Source organism: Microtus oregoni, unplaced genomic scaffold (assembly GCF_018167655.1).
Source record: "Microtus oregoni isolate MIOR12 unplaced genomic scaffold, Mior012 000009F_ref0000495, whole genome shotgun sequence".
NCBI lineage: Eukaryota > Metazoa > Chordata > Mammalia > Rodentia > Cricetidae > Microtus > Microtus oregoni.
In genome coordinates, this window is record NW_024543068.1 from 10,698,495 (window position 1) to 10,707,278 (window position 8,784).

General features: G+C 50.3%; 1 long non-coding RNA gene across 1 annotated transcript; it reads right to left on the reverse strand.

Annotated features, from left to right (window-relative positions):
• Nucleotides 1-1,122: 1,122 nt before the first annotated feature.
• LOC121452189 lies at nt 1,123-7,888 on the reverse strand. The gene is made up of 3 exons (XR_005974820.1): nt 7,875-7,888; nt 4,542-4,657; nt 1,123-1,142 (listed from the first exon to the last, which is right to left on the reverse strand). It is a non-coding gene; the product is annotated as an uncharacterized LOC121452189 (long non-coding RNA).
• Between the last annotated feature and the right edge of the window lie 896 nt (nt 7,889-8,784).

The following is an 8,784-nucleotide window of genomic DNA, read 5'->3' on the forward strand; positions in this document are numbered from 1 at the left end:
CCTGGAGCTGAGGCAGGAACTGTTTTCCTTGTGCATGGCAACTCCATAAAGAGGAAGGCTATTGGCTGTTTTCGTCTACCCAGTAGGAGACCATGGGCATGCCAGGATGGAGGACTGGGCAGAATGGAAAGAATCGGAGGGCTTGGGAAACACATGACCCAGACATCCAGCCAAACCCTGCTTGTGGGTTGGGACTTTGTCAGCAACAAAAGAACAATACCCTTCCCAAAAAGCCGGCACCACGAAAGTGCAAGCCCGCCCTCTCCTCCAGTTGGCAACACTGTCCATCAAATTTGTCCAGGTCCTCCAAGCCTCGCTCATTGCTCTCTGTTCGCGTGAGCTGTCAGGTGCCTTCAGGGCATCAAGCCTCCTACCTGGTGCCGCCTTCCTGGTGAATTTAGCATTGCCCTGAAGTTCATTTTGAAAACATTGCTTTTAAGGAAAGAGGAGCTGGGAATGGTGGTAGAGTACTTACCTAGTATGCCGGAAGCCCTTGGCTTCAGTGCCCAACACGGCATACCCCCACTGTGGTAACATGTCTGGAGTCCCAGCATTCATTCTAAACTACATACCAAAATTAAGGCCAACCTGAGAAACATGAAACCCTATCAAAAAAATTAAATCTTTTTTAAAAAGAGAAAGCGCTAGAAGGATCAGCGTTTGCCTCTCCCAACTCTCTGACTTCTATGGTCTGAATTTTCTCCCTCAGGCCTTGGCAAAGGCAGAGCCAAGGAGAGCTGAATTCCAGCCTAGCTTTTACCAATAATTCACCCTGTGACCTTAAGCTTCCTCCCTGGGCCTTCATTTGTAAATCGAGGGGTTCAGACTAGACTGCTTCTCAGGTCTAATCTTGACCTCTAAACGATTGCGTTCATTGATCTTTTCTGCTGGTTCATTCATACACAGCTTCCATTTCCTGACATAGTATTTTTTTTTTTTTTTTTTTTTTTTTTGAGACAGGGTTTCTCTGTGGCTTTGGAGCCTGTCCTGGAACTCGCTCTGTAGACCAGGCTGGTCTCGAACTGACATAGTATTTTTTTTAAAGATGTGTTTATTTACTGTCTATCCTACTCCACTTTGGTTCCTTGCTCCCTGAGGGCAGGAGATTTTGCTTGTTTTAGTCACTGTGAAATTCTTGCCATCTGAAAAAAAAAAAAAGACATCCATTTGTGTCTGTGTTCTGGAAGGAAGTAGAGATTGCACACTTAAAAATCCAGAAGGGGACGTCAATGAACGCAGCCTTCTTTTTTTTTTCCTTATTTATTTATTTTTTTAATTAATTTATTTATTAAAGATTTCTGTCTCTTCCCCGCCACCGCCTCCCATTTCCCTCCCCCTCCCCCAATCAAGTCCCCCCCCCCCCCCCAGCCCGAAAAGCAATCAGGGTTCCCTGTCCTGTGGCCTTCTTAGTTGTGTGTAAGGTGAGAACTCAGCTCTCAGCGCAGCAGTTTCTAGGGCTCCGCCCCTGAGGGTCAGACGCGCCTTTCCAGAACGGTTACTCGGACAGAAAGCAGCCACGCCCACCTGGCCCGGCTGTAAACCCATTCAGACTTCGTTTTCCTGCAGCCCTTGCTTTCTGCTGGAAGGCCAAAAGGGAGGGACTGAGATCTGGAGAGGGGGCTCACTAGCCCAGCACGTGATAAACACATGAGCAGGGTACTGACCCCGTGCCAGTGTATACACTGCTGATCAGCCTGGGCTCTGCTGGTGTAGAAAGCTAAGACTGTGGCACCAGGCTGCACTACATGACCAGACAGGGTGTCAGGAACCTTCTTCTCTCTCCCTGGAGCAGCTCTCTCTTTTAACTGTCTAGATCCAATTTGAGGCAGCAAGTCTGGTGTGTAAAATTACTGTGAAGATGGAAATAGAGCAAGACTGAAGGGAGGTGGGTGGGGTGGGAGGTAGGGGAGTGAAATGGCGGGGGGGGGGGGGAGTCAGGGTCTTGTTCGTGAGAACTGGCTACGTGGAGCGACGGACCCTCAGAGGGATGACCTTGAAGTTTAGGATCTGAATTCCGACTCCAGGGTTCCTTTGCTGGGCAATGTTGGTCCTGCTTCTTGACATCTCTGGTCCTCTGTTTCATCCTCTATAAAAATGGGGGTGGGGACCGAGGGGATGTAGACGTTCTGTGAGGATTTAAAGAGCATCTGTGCACCAGGCTTAGCACAGAGCCCGGACACACCGGGAATGCTCTGTTATTATAATTAGAGACCAGAGGCCACCCCCTTCCCTATTCTCACTCCTCAGGGATCTCCACCCCCTCTCCAGTTCCATTTAATTCGGAGTGTTTTAGGTCATTCTATGGCTGGCCGTCTGCCAAGCCTCTGACAAAGACGGGAGTTCCTGCTCATTCATCCTAATGCAAGTTCCTGCGTTTATGATAATAGGGGAAATGCATGAAAGGGCTCACTGCCTGTGCAGGGGAAATCGGCTTAGAATTGAAAACCGAGCCCTTCCTAGGCTCTGATCTCCCCTCCCAGGGCTTTGGCTGGGCCGACAGAAGGGAGGGTAGCTGGGAGGAGCCGCGAGGGGAAGAGGGAGGGGAGGCAGAACTCACTGAAGGGGGCCGAAGGGCAGGGAGGGGTGGGTGGGGAGAGGCCCCGGTTCGCCCGGTGAATGGGTTTCTGGGTGGCTGAGGAAGCCTGCCAAAAAGGCGGAGTGAAAAGGCCAGACCCTGTGAGGCGCTGCACTAGCGGTTTCCATGGCGACTCCAGCTGCCTCTGGGCCTCGGTGCTGGCTGGCTCCATGGTGGGACCTCGTCTGCCACCACTAGGTTACTCAGCTCGAAAAAAGAGGCAAAGAAAATCTGAAGGGTTGTCTAGACTCAGTCAGTGCCACTGTGCTCGGGCCACACGGACCGGCGTGGGGGTGGGGTGGAATCAGACTCAGGTGCATCTGGTCTAGAAAGGAGCTAGGGCCACTAGGCGAGGGGTCTGGCTCTGTGTGTGTGTGTGTGTGTGTGTGTGTGTGTGTGTGTGTGAGAGAGAGAGAGAGAGAGAGAGAGAGAGAGAGAGAGAGAGAGAGACAGAGAGAGAGAGAGAGACAGAGAGAGAGACAGAGAGAGAGAGAGAGAGAGACAGAGAGTGTTCAGATCTCCTGTAGATCAGGTTGCAGGCGGTCTGGCAGGGTGTGGGTGTGTAGGTCAGAGACTTCAGATCCCCCTGGAGCTCCGGTTGCAGGCGGTTGTGAACAGATGACAATGAACCAAACTTGGGTCCTCTGGAAGAGCAGTTGAGGTAGCTATCTCACTGGCCTCAGCAGGTAGAAACCTCTGTGGTTTCACAGAGAAACCATTAGTGAAGCTGGCAAGATGGCTCAGTGGGTAAAGACAACTACCCAGGGCTGAGGATTGGAAACTAAGGACCCATCTGGTTGGTGGAACTGGCTCCTGAAGATTGTTGTGTCTTTGGTATACACACAGACACATACACATAAATAAATAAATATAAATAAATAGTAATTAAGGGGTTCAGGCTGCAGAGATGGCTCATCAGGTAAGACAAACACTGACTGTTCTTCCCTTCTAGAAGACAACTTGGGTTCTATTCCAAGCACCCACAAACTCCTGTCCCAGGGGATCTGATGCTCTCTTTTGGTCTCTCCAGGCACCAGGCACACACATGACATAGACACACACATGCTAGCAAAACATCTATACATAAAGGTAAAATTAAAGGTTCAAACATCAAGAATAACATGAAAAATTAAAAGAACCTGCCAGTATTTATCCTACCTGTCTCTGAAGGAGTCTCCCTTTATGCAGTGAGCCCTTCCTGGGGCACCGCACAGGGCAGGTACTTTCTGAACATGAGGGATGAGGGCTGTATGAGGATATGGCTACCTGGTTCCTTTTTATTTTTTTTTTTTAGGGGTAGGGTTGAGACAGGGTTTCTCTGTGTGGTTTTGGAGCCTTTCCTGGAACTCACTCTGTAGACCAGGCTGGCCTCGAACTCACAGAGATCCGCCTACCTCTGCCTCCTGAGTGCTGGGATTAAAGGTATGTGCCACCACCGCCCGGCTTCCTTCCTTCCTTCCTTCCTTCCTTCCTTCCTTCCTTCCCCTCCCTCCCTCCCTCTCTCTCTCTCTCTCTTTCTTTCTTTCTTTCTTTCTTTAGTGGGGAGCTTTATTAGACCCTCTGGACCATTCCCGTCCTCTTCTCCACAGAGTGCTTGCTACTTAGTGATAAAATGGAGGTGGGGCAGGGGTTTCATGAGTTTCCAGACCTGTCCTGGGTTCCAGAATCCCTGATGACCTTGGCTTCTACCTTGAGTAAACCCTTACTCAAATTGTCAACCCAGCTACTGGAAGGCTGAGGCAGGAAGTTGCCTGGACTACATAAGGCATCCAAGATGGGTCTGGGTAATTTATGGAGACCTTCTTCCTAGAAAATTGGAGACACACACAACAGAGAGAGAGAGAAAGAGAAAGAGGGAGGGAGAGAGAGAGAGAGAGAGAGCACGCTGTAGACATATAGCTCACTGGTAGACCAATTGCAAAAGCCCAGGGATCAATATCAGTGCTGAAGCAGGGGGATGACCCACACTTGGTTCTGCAGCATCCTCAATGCCACCCGTGTGCTTCTCACTTGCTTGTGGATGAGCGCTGATGGCCAAGGAGGCAGGATCTTCCTCAGTGCAGCTCATCACCAGTTTCAGTTCTAAGGAAATGAGGGACCAGTGAACCATCTGCACTGGCCAGCTTTTCTCTTTCTTTCTTTCTTTCTTTCTTTTTTTTTCTTTGCTTTTTCGAGACAGGGTTTCTCTGTGATTTTGGAGCCTGTCCTGGAACTAGCTCTTGTAGACCAGGCTGGTCTCAAACTCACAGAGATCCACCTGCCTCTGCCTCCTGAGTGCTGGGATTAAAGGCGTGCGCCACCACTGCCCAGCTAGGCCAGCTTTTCTTTTCTTTTTTTTTTTTTTTAAAGATTTATTTATTTATTATGTATACAACATTCCTTCCATGTATGTTTGTATGCCAGAAGAGGGCACCAGATCTCATTATAGATGGTTGTGAGCCACCATGTGGTTGCTGGGAATTGAACTCAGGACCTCTGGAAGAGCAATCAGTGTGCTCTTAACCTCTGAGCCATCTCTCCAGCCCCCTTCTTTTCTTTTTTTTAAAGATTTATTTATTTATTATATATACAACATTCTGCTTCGATGTATGCCCACACGCCAGAGGAGGGCGCCAGATCTCAGTACAGATGGTTGTGAGCCACCATGTGGTTGCTGGGAATTGAACTCAGAACCTCTGGAAGAACAGCCAGTGCTTTTAACCTCTGAGTCATCTCTCCAGCTTTTCTTAAATGCATATTCCCTTTGGTGGGGGCTCTGGGAGCCCTAGGGCATTTTAATAGCCACCTCTCTGTGTTCAGTGGATCATATTTGAAAGCTCCCTGGGGTCTGGGCAAGGGTGGTCCTGATCATCCAGAGGATCCTTCCTGGTACCTACAGGTGCCAGACCCCATTAGGATGCTGCAGACCCAGCCAAAAGTGAGATAGCAGGGTTCCTGTGTCCCATGGGTGAGTGGTAGTCGGGTAGCTGAGCCACAACGAATGAATGAATGCATGGAACAAGTGGCTGGAATATAAAAGACCTGGCAAGTTGGGCATGGTGGCTCATGCCCGTTACCGAGGCCCTTGGGAAATGGAGACGAGCGGACCAGGGATTCAAGGCCATCCTTGGCTTCCTAACAAGTTGGAGGCCAGTCTGGCTGAGGTGAAACCCCCATCTTAAAAAAAACGTGTGTGTGTGTGTGTGTGTGTATGTTGGGAATCTAAATATATAGAATGTATATTTAAATATAAATATATATGTAGGATTACAGTACAAACAGAATCTCGGGCAGTTGGGGTAAGATCTTTTTGAGAAGGTGGTAATTGGGCCACAAAAAGTTAGGCTTACAACCAAAAACTAAAACCGAACGAAAAACAAGAGAAGGTAGCATTCTAGGGGAGATCTGAAGGTCAGCAGGCAAGTGATTACTAGAAGATTTTCCAGAGAGAGAGAGCCACCCTGCAATAATGCTGCCTGCCCCTGCCACGCAGCTGGTTGGAGGGTGGGGCAGGACCAGATGTTAAAGGGCTTTTTGACCCAGAGGGTGGAGTTTGGTTTTTGAGGTAAATGCATTGTATAACCATTGTGAAGTTTGCCCAGGGGACTGGCAGGATGTGGCAACACTCTGGCTTCTAATGGAGAGAGGGTAGGGGTGAGGTTGGCTGCAGGCAGATCTCTGGAAGGAGAGGTGGGGGGAGGTGAGAGGTGGAGTGTGTAGATGGTAGAGGGAGTTCAAGTACAGAGACCAGGGCAGGATGGAACTGAGGGACAGGTTGTGGGCTGGGCTAGGGAGGGAAGAGGTCCCCGCACACGTGGTAAACAAAACAGAGTCCACGCTTGCACCACAGAGCCTACAAGGCAGAGAGGAGGTCTGTGTGAACGGAGCTGGGCACAGTTGCCCGAGACCGGGTCATAGGAATTTACTATGGCCAGATCTAAAACCCCTGATGCTCTAATAAAGAGCTGAGTGGCCAGTACCAAGGCAGGAGCAAGGATGGGCGGGGCTGGCAGGCAGAGAGAATAAATAGGAGGAAGAAGAAGCACACAAGGGAAGGAGGGTACTAGGACTACCCAGCCAGCTGCCGAGTAGGAGTGAAAGTACAATTCGCAAAAGAAAGAGAAAGGTAAAAGCCCAGAGACAAAAAGTAAATGGGAGATTAAATCTATATCAATAAAGCAAAATTCTAAAAAAAAAAAAGAGAGTAAATGGGATAATTTTAAGAAAAGTTGACAAGAAACAAAACAAAGGCCTCTCGTGTGTGTGTGTGTGTGTGTGTGTGTGTGTGTGTGTGTGTATGCGCGTGTGTGTAATGCATTTTGGGAGCTGGGTAGTAGGCCCCTCAAAAAGCCAAAAGAGTAAGAGAAAAAACATCGCACCATATAGGCCAGCCTGGTCTACAAAGAGAGTCCCAGGACAGTCAAGACTGTTACACAGAGAAACCATGTCCGGAGAAATAAATAAACAAAAATTTAAATCTTTCAAAAGACCAGCATTGTCTTCCTTCTCCTTCTAAGGGTTGGAATTTCAGGGTTCTGGCTCGTAGTAGGTACATGATGAGTTTGGTTCGTTTCCTGGAACTTCCTTTTTCTCCCGTGTTTCCCACCTAGCAGTGGACTTGGTTAGGGATGGATGGAGTGTAGAGTATTTGTAAGGAGGACTCACCTTTCACTGACGTGGGCACCCAAACACCTTTGCTGATCAGTCAAACCTGTGCATTTCGTCATAACTTTAAGGGAATGCAGGCCAGAGGTTAAGCCAATGAGCTGGGGACCTGGTTAGCCATGGGAGAGGAGGGCGGGCTAGCTGGGGTGGGCCTTCTCCCTTCCTTAGTTGCTGGTGGCGTGGGGAGGGGATGCCAGCATGATCTCAGCAGATGCAGCCCAGGCTTCCCAGATTGGGAGCCCAGCTGAGAGCTGGAGGAGAGGAGGAGCCTGGCTGGGGCCCTGGGGGGATGAGGAAGGCTGAAGCTGCCAGCCTGCCAGCTGACCCTGTTATTTTTAGCTCTGGAATGTGCCTCCTGAGCCCCCTTCCCTTCTGTTTATCTTGTTTTTCAGTCCTGATTCCCCCTAGCAAGTCTGTATGGGGGAGGGGGTCGGTACCTGAGGGAGTCATGAAGACAAAGATGGAGAGGCAGGAGACCTGTTGGGGTGGGTCCTCCTTTCCTTCCCACCAGCAATCCAGAGCTGAGCTTCCTTTCTTTCCCTTACCTTCCTTTCCCTTTTCGGGGACAGACTTTCAGGGTCCTCCTGCCTCAGCTCCCAGAACAGTAGGGTTGCAGACACGGGCTACACACAACACCATGTTCTTCTCTTTGTACCTTTTGGTTGATGGAATGGAGGCAGCTCGGCTCTCATTGAGTTGTGCCATTATCAGCACAGCCCTGCTCTGTGCTCAACTAGGCTCCCCATACTTCTCCTGGCACCTCCCTGGTCAGGACACACTCTAGACCCCTAGAAGAGCAGGAACCACTAGATTGGACCCAGTTGGCTTGAAGTCCACCCTCTCCTCTGTGAAGTTGAAACCAGCACAGGAGATGCTGAACAGGGAGCTCTCTTGATGCTGGGACACTGCGCTGTAACCATCAGGCAGGTCAGCTACTAGGGTCAGTCACATGGCAATGGTGGCCATGGGTACCGAGGGCCCTGAGTCTCCAGCGGTTTTTGTTGGTCACTTGGAAGAAGCCATACCTTTCTCAAGAGGGCTGACTCAGGCAATGCCAGACGGGGAATGGGAAGGCTCTCCTGTGGAATAACAGACTATGGCTCACCACTTTTCTTCCAGAAAGTCTGCACTAATGCTAGACATGAGGGATTTCTGCGGGGACAATTGCCTCTGGTCCCCATTCATAGACCGTAGCTCTCAAAGGCACAGATGCCAAGCTGGTAGAAAGCGGTGCTACCCTGACGCTCTCATGAGGATGCTCTCATGCTCCCAGGAAGGCATGCCACCTCCTCCTGTCCTCTCCTCCAAGCTGGCCGAGCAAGCACCTGGAACAGTCAGCACTTGCCTCGGTTGTTCTGCTGCGGAGGGGACGATGGGAGGATTCTGACTGCTGATGTGGCCAACGTGTCAGTCCAGAGCTGGACAAGCCCTGCAGACCCAGCAATGACCCTGAGGGCCCTGTGTGCTGAAGAGAGGGCCTGCCCAGGCCAGACCTGGGGAAAGCCATCAGAAACAACCTCTTGCCCCTGGGCAGGGGCCAGGGTCACTTAGAAGGGAAAAAGGTG